The sequence below is a fragment of the Haliaeetus albicilla genome, chromosome 8 (genome assembly GCF_947461875.1).
Source record: "Haliaeetus albicilla chromosome 8, bHalAlb1.1, whole genome shotgun sequence".
Classification (NCBI taxonomy): Eukaryota; Metazoa; Chordata; class Aves; order Accipitriformes; family Accipitridae; genus Haliaeetus; species Haliaeetus albicilla.
The window spans coordinates 1648491-1661735 of record NC_091490.1 but is presented as its reverse complement, the minus strand read 5'-3'; positions in this window follow the sequence as shown (position 1 = coordinate 1661735).

Below are 13245 nucleotides of genomic sequence, written 5' to 3'. Positions count from 1 at the left end.
TGAGATATTTTATGGGGTGGATTTGGCTATAGGCGATGTGAATAATTGGAACCAGTGCTGCCAGGTATTTTCATGTGTTGGAATTAGATAACACAATGTGCATGTACAAATGCAGGTGTCTAACTTCAGATTCATTGGGAGGGAGGTAAAAGAAAAAGGCATAATGTTAATGAAAACACATCACAGAGTGGAGATGAGGCAGGAGGTTACAGGCAGGAAACCCCAAGATTTAGACTTCTCTGACCTTTTCTGGGTCCAGATGCACAAGCGTGTGTGTGTGTGCGTGCATTTCCCCACCCAAGGGTTGTATGTGTCTGTGGAGGATTATATCCTGAGATTGTATATAACAGGCTGAGAGGCTGCACTGGGGCACTGGGGGCCGGAAGATCTCACCCTGAGTCATGCCAGGGTGAGAATCTCAGGTGTACTTCATAAACCCCAGTTAAACGCTGGTGCTCCCTGGTTTTGTTTATACAAGGCAGAGTCCAGTATCTCTGATTTCCCAGGGGAAAGGAAGAGCTATGTCAGAGCAAGAGATAAGTAAAAATGACTAACAGCTTCTGGATTTTGTGTAATTGTGTGTTTGCTGGGTACAGGAAAATGTAGGTGCCTTCAGGTTGCACGCAGCAGCCAGGCAGGAGCGAGCCCCTCTGCTGGGCTGACACCTTCAAGCTTTGCCAGCGCTTTTGCTAAGAGCAGCTGAGAGTTTTCCAAAAGCAGAGCCAAGTGGCATAGACCAAAGCGTGGTCTGAAAATGGGATGCTAAATAAATCCTTGGGTCTGACTTTGGTGCTGTTAACTGATCCACAGAGCATCAGCCCCACTGGGAGGGAGTAGCTGGTATGAAGAGTTCAGCAAGGGCATGCACTGCCATCCTTCAAGGCTCCCTAAGCAAAGCGTAAGACAGGAAACAAATAATCTCTTTTCTAAGTTTCAGCGTATATAGGCAGCACAGGTGATATAACAGTGAGTGATTAAAAAAGGAATGCTTTTACCTAAACCTTGTGATTTTCCTGGAAGCCAGTGAAAACCTCTCCAGGTACAGCTGGTATAGTCAAAATGGATTTTCTTTTCAGGAATCTGCAGACAAACAGCAGCGGTGCGTAGGCCTCCCCTTACACCAAACCTGCTGACCTTGCCAGGCTCCAGATTTGGCTTCGCTGGTTGAACTGTGAGTGCTGCTCTTCACAACTCTTTTTATTGAGGGGGAGCCGGAGCTGGTTCTCATTGAAGGAGAAGGAAAGGCTCTCTTTGACGTCAGTGAGAATTAAATCGAATCCCTGGAAAGGATCCAAGATGAAAGTGAGTGAATAATTCACAACCAGTAATTTATGCAGAAAATGTAGTTTCTTTTCCTACTCAAGGCTTGTCTGTAAAATGGAAAAGATTACTTCAGCTGTGTTTGTTGTTTGAATTTGTTCAATTAAGCTGAGTGAGGCTTTGCATCTCAGGTTTATTTTATGGATTGATTGTATATAGTTTATATACCTGATACTTAATTTTCAGAAAACCTCGCCTGCTTTGGTTAGGGATGAATTAGCTGAACTGTGTCGCGATGCCGATTTTTGTGCTCTGATTGAATAAGCATAATACTTGCAGGGTTTGACCCAAATCTCGTTTTCATCTCTTGCTCTTGGATTAAGCCCCTGATCAAGAAGAGGCTTGAAGAAATACTTGTCGTAGATGCTTAAGACGTTCAAGAAAAGGAAGAGACAAGAAGAACTGGGAAATGTTAGTAAACATAGAACATTTTTTGCATCACTTCAGAGTCATTTGAAGCATCTGAGGTTTCTTGAGAATGAGCCTTCTGCGACAGGTCCTGCTTTGCTGTAAAATGAGAAAGTGGGTCTGCCCGGTGAGCTGCGGGGGAGAGGGGCTGCAGAGGATGCCCAGCCCCACCTTGACTCAAACATCCTTTTGTAAACGAAAACAAAACCCCAACAATAACCCCCATACATTTAAGTCAGCATTGCACCTATGCTACAGTCTTATCAAATTTGGGTAGGTAATAAGCAAAGGGTCTAATTCTGTTGAGACAGCTCAGTGTCCTCAAAGCAGGGCACACGACACCCCAAAGGAATGATGAGTTAGTTTAAGCAGGCCATGAATAATTAGAGATGCGAGACTTGAAAAGACTAAAGAAATTATAAATATTCTTTAAATATTTTAATAAATTATTTATTTAAAAAAAAAAAAAGATAAAACTTACTTGTAGTAAAAAAAATATTCGCGTATTTAGAGAGCAGCCTGGTTGCATAAGGGCAGGGGGGAGAAGGAGGCAGCTTCGATGGCTAGCGGTGACACCTCGCCCTGAGCAGGGGACACTTACTGCTTTAAATGCCGGCAGCAGCTCGCTCTGTCCTGAGCGGGGAGACAGTGATTGCAGCCAGTTTTCATCTCCCTGTCCTGAAAGATCTGAGTTGCTGCCAGTTTTAAATGATGAATTTAAAAGGTTGTTCCTGGTATTACATGTGCCAGTACAGGTAACCTGTGTCCTTACTGCCTGACTCTGCTGAAGGCTGGCTGGAAGTGGCTGTTCCCGGTCTCGGGGTGCAGAGGATGGTGGAGCTGGGAAGCATCCCTCCTGCCTTTCCAAATGCAAAGTTCAGTACTTACAGCAGAATTACTTCTTTTTTGGGGTTGGGTTTTTTTTTTTCTTTAGTCCTGAAGTGCATGCTTTACCCAGTCCTTAAGGGCATCCCAATTCTTCCATCTTTGTGTTGGATGCAGCCTGCCAATGTTCAGCCATCCACACACTCTTCTTTCTGTGCCAGGGCCATAAATTACAATGCTGAGTTAAATGGAAACCAGGACCTGGGGTCTTTGAGGAGCTTCATTAGTGATCCCTCTGCAGCCAACCATCCCTCTGCTACAATGGTGCTTTTTTTGTCCTTGAAGTCCATGTCCACCCTCTCAGCCCTGCACTGATCCTGTGCTCCCCAGGTAAATACTGATGACTGTGGGGCTTGGTTACATGTCACGGTCTGTCCGTTCTCTGCTCTGGGCTTGTTGGGCTTTTCCAGGCACTTAAGGGACCTAGTGTTCATACACCTTTATTTTTAGTGTGGAAGATGGTGTGATATCTCACAGTGGGGCCGTTTATGCTGAGAGTTAGAGATGGGGTAGCAATCACTGGCGTTTCAGGAGGGACTTCCAAATTCTGCTCCTGCGAATTGCCTACTTAGCTCAGCTCTGACTCTTTAAAGCATTTTCTCTTTTCCTTTTGTCAGGGAAATAAATGTAATCACTAAGGTGCTGTTCTAAAATGTACTGTTCATTTTACGTAACCTATCGCATTAATTAACATTCATCTGAGCAGGCATAGGTGTGGTGGGGAGAATAATAGAGTTCTTATAATCAGTCTTCTGGGAAAAAGATATCATAATTCCAGCATGTGAATACTGTTTTATCCATTGAAAAATATTCCCCTGTTCCCTCATCAAGAGCGGTGTGAAAAAGAGAAAGAAGGATGGTCAGATTACAGTTGTTTCTAATTCAAATGTGAAGACTCTTCATGGCACTGAATACTTTGAACAGGAAGTGCCTGCAGCATTGGGCTTCACCAGACATAGGAACTTCTTATCTCTGAGGAATATATTTCTTTGGTTTAGCATAGCTGGTGTTTCAGTAATGTGGCAGATTTAAAAATTGTCCACTGACAACATCTGTGGGACTCTGACAAGTGATTAACAGAAAAAGGATCATTTCATTAGGACATTCACATTTTTATGCCAAGCTATCAGTTTTGGTCTATCTAGAAATGAATAAGGAGTTGCTGTTTGGGGCGCTGCTGACATTAATTATATACCACTCAAAATTAGGCAGGAGTGAGAACGGACAGGAATAGACATCTGCACTGCACAAACCCACTTTGATTGCACCCGATCCTGTGATGCTGGAACTTGTCCTGTAAATGCCTTACGTCCTGGTTAAAGGCGGTTTGGGGAAGACGTTGTGCAACCGTGAGAGAATCAGAACTGCAGCTTGGGCTCCTGGGACCCTCCCTGCAGCCTCCCAAGTCCCGGTTGACTGTTGTGCAAGGAATAACAGGAGATGAAGTAAAAACCTCCAGTGGAAGGAGGCAGAAGCCAAATGCTTAAGCAGGAATAGGAGGAAAAAGCCTGGTGGGTGCTGGAGCGGTGCCTCTCCTTCGGCACGGAGCCAAGGGCAGGGGCAGGCAGCTGCCTCTGCCAGCCCCTTGGCAGCTACTGAGTTCAAGAGTTTTCTATTTGTTCCTGCAGGTGCACCAAACTGAGCAAGGGTACTGGGGGAATTTGAGAGGTATTGCGCTCCAATTGGGTATGAGACCCGAGGATCTGAAAGGAAAATGAACCTGTAGCAATCTCTGCCATCCCTGAGGGCTGATGGAGCCTCAGGTAGAACACGTTGTGACAGCAACATTGGGGACAGACCCTGGGGGGATCCAGGAGAACAATCTTGACGGCAACTACCATGTGCCAGGCAACGGGAGCTGTGGAGTTTTGGGAGGCACACAGTACTTTGGACATGACTTGGAATAAAAAATGTTAAAAAAGACAGGCAGAAAAGGATGGGGAGTTACATCAAAAAGAGCCACGTGCTGTGAGAAGCCGGTCAAACCAGAGGTATGCCCCAGGTTTGGAAGAAAACACAAGAACTGTGATGGATTATGTCACATGAAATCAGAGGATAAATACCAAGCTGGAATGAAATGAGGACAGCACCAAGGGTTCAGGTCAATTACTCAGGGAAATGTGGGCATAACTGCAAGGGATAATGGATTGTCCGCTGGGAAGTGCATGGTCATTTATTAAGTCCAGTCCGGGTGCCAGTGTGAGAACCTGCGCGGGATGTGCCACAGTGCTCCATTGGCTGCAAGAGAAAAGCAAGGAGGGTCCGTGGGTAGCGAACTGGGAAAACTTAATGCCAGTCAGGGTGACTTCTCTATATTAAAGAACGAGAGAGAGAAAATGAAATAACGAACACAGTCTGTAATAATCCCTGTAAATAATATGCTTGGCAAGTTTGTAAGGTCTGGGGAAAGGAACTGGGGTGGAGCAGTGACAGAGCAATAGGAAATGGTTTATTCATCAGTAACGTTTTTTGCACAAAGCAAACTTTATAAAAAGTGCTCCGTAGGTGGTTTCTCTCTCCATCTTGACCAAATAAATGTTGTCTATGGAGAGACGTCACGCTGAAGAGGCTCCTTTTAACACAGCTCGTTTTGCATGCGGTGAGGGACACGACGATGCCCCCCTTGCTGACTGCAGGCTGCCTCTTGCAGAAGGACTCACCCCTCCTCTCCTTTCGCACACGCAGAATGGGTGCTCAGGCACTAGCCAGCCTCTGTTCCCAAACCTGGTCTCTGACCATCACTGGCTATTGCATGAGATAAGGATCTCCCACGTATGTGCAGTCATGTGTATGTAGATACCAGAAGTGATTGCTGCTGTGGAGGACTGACCATGGCTTCCTTTGTAAAGCTCCAGCAGTTTGAAGTGTACGTGATTTCTCCAGGGGCTGCAGTTGCTGGGAGCTTTTTTTCGATGCCTGAATTCATTCGTCACATTTACCAGTGCATCCATCTTTCATGCTTCCAGGAAAAAAGCATGATATATTTGAAGCTGTAGAAGGTATTGAGCTCTACACAGATGATGGTTTGGCCTGGGAATCAGAGCAGCTGAGCAGACAGAATCTTCTTTCCAATTTCAGGAGGAGCTGCTGGAGCGCAGGCACCTGCAGCTAACGAAGCCTGATTAAAGTTGCATCTACACTAACACCACACAGCGTGAGACTTGGAGCAAGAAAAGCTGATTTCCCTCATTCTCACTCACCTGTTCTCTGCACTCACAAGCATCAAGATGTGTGTGGCCAGCTGGGTTGGCCAAGATCATAAGTGAGGACATATAGGACAGGGGTTCCAGGTATGGAGACCTCACCAAGGGTCTGCTCTTGCTCCTGGGTTGACGCTGGGCTGCCTGGAGACACTGGGCTGGTCTTTGGGTGGGTCTCCTGTACCCTTCAAGAGTTGTGCTCATTTGTGCTTCATCCTGCTGCCATCCTACAGAAAGCGGATGGGCACAGGCATCTGGGGCACTGCTTGGATCTCAGGGTCAAGCACATTCGTCTGTGTACTAGGGACAGCTATTCAAGTGCTGGAAAGAGACCAGAAGCACAGGATAAATCAAAATATATCAATAATCTTGGCTAAGTCCCAGCTAAAGGAGTTCAGGGCTGTGATGTGCACTGTGTTGGGCTGTGTGGGGACTGGGGAGCCCGTGGTGGAAACTGGGTGCTCCAGTTGGCACTGGAGAGGCAGCCAGGGAGCCCTGCCTGGAGGCTGGCATGTGCCGTGGAGGATGCCGGTCCTTACTGCCACTGCGTTAGGACAACGACAGCGATGCTCACGTGTCTGCTCTCATTTCTCTCCTGCAGCTTCTGCCTCACCTGGACCCGCAGGTGCCGGCTCCAGTCCCTGTCTGGCGTGCACGGGCAGCACGTGCGTTCGCCTGATGGCACAGCCGGGCTGTAAGCCTTGTCCCGGTGAGCGGCGGTGGTAAGGATTGGGCACACCGCGCTCAATCCCAACTTTTAAATGTGTAATTTTTTTGTTGCTCAGCCCCCCAGCTCAGTGCTCCCCATGGAAAGGGATGTGTGAGCTGGCTGTCAGGTGAAAAAAAATAGGCAGTCCAGGAGAAAGCATAAGGGTTTCGAAACAGATGTCCGGGATTTCTCCAGCTTTCCTTGGCTGTCCTTGCTGCAGCTCAGGGCTTGTACAGGGCCCAGCACCAGTCAGTCCTGGGGATCCCCAGAGCTGGAACAGAAATAATGTGAAGAAGGACAATGTGGCTGCCATTGTTATTTTTGCAATCTGTATTTTTGTCTGCAAATTCATGAGCGCTTTCAAACTAAAAAACGGAAACTTTCTTATCAAAGAGTGTTCCTTGGTAGTTTTTTAAATGATAATATTTGCAGAAGGTTCAATATTTCACATAAGTTGAAGAAACTGCATCTTGTTCCAGAAATGCTATATAACATCCTGAGGAGAGAAGTAGGGAAAAATATTGCCTAGTAAGTGATAATGTATCAAGGTTTCTCTGCTCATTATCAGCATAAGAGACATAATATACATAAAATGTAGGTCATAGCATCCCATTTAACACCATATTTATCCTTGGTGTGAAAGACAGTTGTGTGCTACTGCAAAACAAGACATGTTCTGATATGAAATTTCAATGGCGAAAAGCCTCCTTATCTTTCAGATAAGCAAACGTGCTTTCTTTCTCCATGGATGCGTTTTACAGCATGTCGTCTCTTCCCCCTTCTCCCTGCCCTGCTCTTGCTGCTGCCGGGTGGGTAAGGCTGGGCAAAATTCCCTGTTTGCAGAGTTTGGCCATCGAGGAATGGAGGTGCTGAAGGCACCAAGGAGCATCTCCAAAGGTGGGTGGGCAGGAGGGCATATCAGCATTGGCGATGGCAGAGCAGGCAGGAGGAGGAGACCACTGTGTTTTCCCTGCACTGGTGTGCGGGACAGGCAGAGGAGCAGCACTGGCCCCGAGCAGAGCAATCCCACTGGTGGGACCCAAATGGCCACAGCTACAGCGATTTCAATAATGGAGGGAGATGTAGGAGAAATCCGGTGACATTTAGGACTCCAGGTGCCATGCTGTGGGTTGCAATTTGGGAAAAAGAGCTGTTGATACAGTTCAATGTGGGATGCTATGATAAAGGAAACTTTACCTTCTAAAAATGTTCTCCCAAAAGATTTTCAGGCAGCTTGGTGACCTGGCCTGAGGGCCCTGCCCACAGCCACCGAGTTTATCTTTGAGCCATAGTAGACATTTTAGTGATGGTGGCATAGAAATGTAGCTTAGGAACCGCTTTTGGAGATGAGGAGGAAATGATCATGCGCTGCCGTCTGCCGGAGGAGGTCAGCTCACCCTGCAGGCAGGGACAAAGTACACCTGCGTAACACTAACCAACGCTGCTGCTTGGGTTTTATTCATTTTTGGTCATTTTTCCTTCTTCTTCAGCAGAATAGTTTCTCTGATAGTCACCTGGCCCTGCAATCGCCGTCGCTGCCTTGTGGCCAGGCAGGAACCTGAAGGAGGCTGGGGGGTGCAGGAAGGTGATGGGGACACCAGGAGCGGGCACCCATGTGTGACCGAGGTGCAGACGGGTGTCAGTGCCACCGCTCAGTCCCAGCCTCAGCTCGCTTCTCCCACGGCTGAACATCCGCGTTTCGCAACCTTTTAGAGGCGAGTGCTATTTGCTGAAAAGCAGTGCAGTCAGGAGCACAAGCCAAAAGATGGAATTAACGTCCAGTTCGTTCCCTTGGCGTTTCTTAGATGAATTGTATGTGATGTTCTGCATGATAATAAGAAAATTACAGGCAAGAGCTACCACCATTAAACGTGTCCAAAATAATTAAGCAATAAAGAGTAGCGCAGGAGGGTGCAGGAGACACTGATAGATAATCAGAAAGTTGCTGCAGGTAAAGGCTGACCAGAAATGATAAATGGGAAGGCGGGGGGGGGGGGGGGGAGGATGAAGGGGAAATGCTGTTAGCCTAGAAAAAAACTAAATAATAAGATAGCAAAGCTCCTGTTTGCCCTCCTTTGCCAAGGCATGACAGATAAGCAGCAGGGTGTCAGGAGTGCAGAGATGGATCATCGAGCAGCTGAAATTTGTCTAAATCATGATGATGAGTGAGCCACTGAAGTGCTGGGCTGAAGCCTGTAAAGGAGACAGTCCATGAGGTAGGAGGAGTCACTATGATATGGATGAGGAATAATATTACGTGAGAAGCCAGGAATAGCCTAAAATACTGGCTTTAGCAGGCAGGGAGGAGTAGACTAATGTATAACACCCACCCCAACCTCAATAACAAACAAAAAGAAACTTAAAAGCAAGGGGAGCAGCATCAATGGGCTGATGATCCGAAGCCTGACACAAAACTGGGGGTTACCGGTGTCCCCCCACACAGCCCCGTGCTGCCAGCGGTGCCGAGGCCAGGCACGAAGCGGGGAAGTCGTATCCACAGCATCCCTCCCTCTGCATCCCAACCGGAGTGCTCGTGGCTGGGGCATGGCTTGAAACTGGGAAAGCACCACTCATCTTTCATATTGTGCTACAGCATGTTGCTTTGAATGAATGTGCAAAGTTAACATAACGTCAAGCATTCTAAATAAGCAAATGTGCATTTATTCTCAATGTGCAAGACAAGATAGTGAACCAAATCCCCTCCCTTTGAAAGAGCAGCTGTAATGGCAGGGGTTGAAAAAAAATTAATGGTATTAAATAGAAAGCGGGGACCTGGATCAAGACATGATGTTATGGACAGAAATAGAGAAACCGCTGCAGAAGACTGTAGAGCTAAAAAATACCTTTACAGAGCTATGTATAGGTACAGAAACATGAGAATGAGGTAAGAGAGTGAAGGCCATGGTGTCACTGACCCCCTGGGGCTGAGTTCGGGGTGTTTCTGCAGTCTCTGCTGTGAGCAAGGCATTAGGAAAGGGAGGCTGGGGCGCCGGAGAGATCGTGGGTCATTTCAAATGGTTTGGCTGAACTTTTGATGTGTGGAAGTTTTTGAAGGTAGGTTAGGACATCCAATAATAAAATGCCCAGGCAAGTGGGTGCAAGCCACCCACAGAGCCACGGCCCCTGTCCTCCCTGGCCCCCATGCCACCGCACTGCTGAAGCGAAGAAGCAAAAAAAAAAAAAAAAAAAAAAACAACTCCATTAACTAGTCTAAAATCAGCTAAAATGGAGAAAGCTGCATAAGACATAGTTATCTAGTTTTTTATTAGGCATAAGGAATATGTTACTCTGGAATTGCATAGCTTTCAGAGCGCCTTGCAGGCTCTTTCTACCCCCACAAAATTGACTGTAATAGCAAGATTTCAAGATTTCCAGTGGAAGATGAGCTGGAAATAATGAAGATACCACTGGCAAGGCAGGGAAGTCCTTACACAGGATCTTTTCAAAACATGAACTGGGAAAATGTAGTGTCTTTCTGGGTAGCTCAAGGGAGAATAATTGACCCTGCTGCTACAGGACCCCCAAAAGAGAAGGGTCCTGTGCTGCGCCTGCAAAACGTCTGGCAGCCCCTCCTCTGCCCACAGCTCGGTTTTCCCTGCCTATCCCAGAGTGTGGAATCCGAGCAGTGTTCCCCAGTGCCTTGGATGCAATTACTGCTAAAATACAAAATCTCACCCTTTAGTGCTCCCTTTTAGAGGTAATTTTTACTGACATATTCTGATCCCCCCACACGCACACCTTTTTTGCACTAAATATATTTGCAAGGCTTTATTTTTGAAACTGTGGAAACCACATAACCTGAATTTTTTATAATATATGTATTTTTTCCCCTCTCCATCTGGAAAGGCCCTTGGAACTCATTTCATGGTCTACATTCCCTATTAGAGGGAATGAGGCTGGTTCCTTACTCAATTCAATAAAAGTTAAATTAAGCTGAAAAAAATTGGAGGAAAACAGCTTCTATATTTATACAGAAGTTAGAGGTGAAAACACAAGGCTGAAGCTTTGACGTTGTAAAACTGAGAATATATTTCTAATTTTATGAACAGTCCAGTGGGTTTCTGCAGGAATATTTCCTGTACGTGGCTTACACCTAAAAGCATCTCTATGAGCTTTGAGGGGGGCAAAGCTTCCAGCCCCAGCCAGCCCATGCCGACAGCCCGGGGCAGTGCAGGCAGGGTCAGATGGCACTCTGTACTCGCAGGTACAGGGAAGTTGGTGCATGTATGTCTGAAAATTTGCTATGCACATACAGGCTTTCAGTGTCCTCATTTTTCTCCCTCTTAAAGCTACACCCAGGGCTGAGCCACGTGCAGCCAGCAGCCTCACCGCCCCGGGCTGGGACCTCCATCCTTTCTTCTGCCCACCTCTGTGTGCTCTGGGACCTGAGGGGCGATGGATAATGGGTAAGACTGGAGAATACATCCCTGCATCCATGTGGATGAACACTATCTGAAGCTGGCTCAGCACATCTTTGCAGCTGAGCAAACACATCTCGTACCAGCTTGAGTCTTCAGAAAGTCAAAACCTAGGATGACCGGGCTGGATCACGGCGTTAGCAAGGGAAGCTCAATGGAAAGCAGTGTGACGATTCTGGAACTGCACGTAGGTGCTGCTGGTGTCACAAATAACCTCACTTCTCTGCAGCTGAAGGACAGCGGTGGTTTCCCATCTGGTGATGAATAGGCAGGCAGCGAGCCTTCGGTGCAGCCTCAGCCCTGCTGAGCACTTGGTGGCACGCAGTCCCCGTGCATGTCCCCAGATGTGCTCACTGAGAAATCATAGCAATATTTTCAGCTGTGACAAGCCTGTCAGAGGCTGGGGATTGCCAAGCACACATGAAGCCTGAATGTGACCAAAAATGTATTTGTTTCATATTTGTATTGCATGTCCATCATGGATTCCTGCAGAATACACCGTGTTCCTGCAGCCCCACTGAAGTAGGGATTTACAGGAGCTGGACTGGCATGAGAGAGGACCGCTCCATAGCAAGTCCTCAGTAAAGCTCTGTTCACTGATGATTTCCATGTTTTTATAACAGACTGGCAGAAAAGTAAATAGATGTGCTAACATGAAAAATCAAGTTTCACTTTAATGAAATGTTTATTCACAGCAAGTTTAATATTAATGTTAAATTGATCTGTGGAATTTTTCCCCATCAAAAAATAACGTGATACAGTCTTTGCTTTTCTGCACTGAAAGCATCTTCCAATTAATTGGCAGATAATGCACTGTAAGTCCAACACCGCCACTCAGAGAGTCCCGGGCCATTATTTTTTTTAAGTGCACAACCACTCAATGAATAATTAATAATGATTTATAGTGGTATTCAACTATTACTGGTGTATCGGTATTGTAGAGCAGGTAACAATTTTTTATTTATAGTTGGGAAACAATGAAAATCAAGAATGAATATATATATAAAAGCTGGTTAGCACACATACTGTGTTTGCATTAAACATCTGACCTAACAGCTACACGTCAAGATACAGCTGCCACCTTGCGCTTGGTAGAAAGGAGCCCCAAACTTTGCCAGAGATCTAAACAAACTCTACACAACTTGGTCTAATCTGGAAGCAAACGCGCTGGCTTCTCTCTCCTCTCCTGTGAGTTCAGGGGCCGGCAGCCAGAGCAGCTCCACGTCGAGAGGATGGCTCAGCGCCTTGCAGAGCGTGGCAGCAATTAATGTGGGGTTTGGAAACAACTTCCTCTGCAGTTGAAGAAGAAAAAGGAGCTCTTACCATGGCAACTAACGCAACATACAGCACTGCATGTCCTCCACCCCGCAGCAGGTACCCACCAAGAGCCGTGCTCCCTGTGTAGAATAGGTCCGTGCTTTGCTTCTTTGCACAAGGCAGAAACGTGCCTGGGTTTATAACATTAATATTGATTAAAGAATTTTATGACTAAGTGTGAGGAGGAAGCAAAACCCTGTTCAGCACTGCAAATAATTTCCAATGCTTATTTTTAGGCCAGCATGAGATAATTGATTTACACCGAGCTGTTAACATTGCGACGGAGCCAAGGGCCAGGTACTTAATCCTATTCCTGGCCCTTAATGGCTTCGGGTTGCAAAGCAGCCCTGCTGCACATTGTCACCAATGGGTCCCTGGATCACACTCCCTGGGGCTTCGTCCTTCCTTCATTATAGGAAGAAACAACAAGAGCTTGTATACTTTCCTATGCTCCTTTCTCAAGGCTTTCTGCTTCATCAGCATCCTTTTGAATTCGTAATGAAACCAGATAGGCTGTAAAGTAAAACTAGTAAATATAATTTAACATGAAAAACCTCTCCAAGACCTTCTTTATAAAGGTTTATTTGCTAATCCACGGCTTTTCTTTAAATGTTCACATGCAAACAAAACCAGCTGAAATTAAAAAACCCTTCACATATTCAACTCTGAAAACGTGAAACATCCAGCCCCCAAATTAATTACCTTGGGAAGCTGTAAGAAACTGAAAATAGGGCTTAGAGAAAAAGTGCCATAATAATAATAATGATAATAATAAAAATAAAGTCTAAGTGACTTAGAGCCTTCAAGGCAGCTAGTCCAGAACGCAAGGAGAGGCAAGCAGGAGGACATCCAAGGAGGGCTGGTCCCCACCGGTGGGGAGCTCGTGCCGGTGGGATATGGAGTCAGAGGCCCCTGTGCCGGAGCAGACCCCCGTAACTAAGGGCAGGGATATGTTTTTATTCCTGCTTGTGTGTGCATCGTGTCCTTT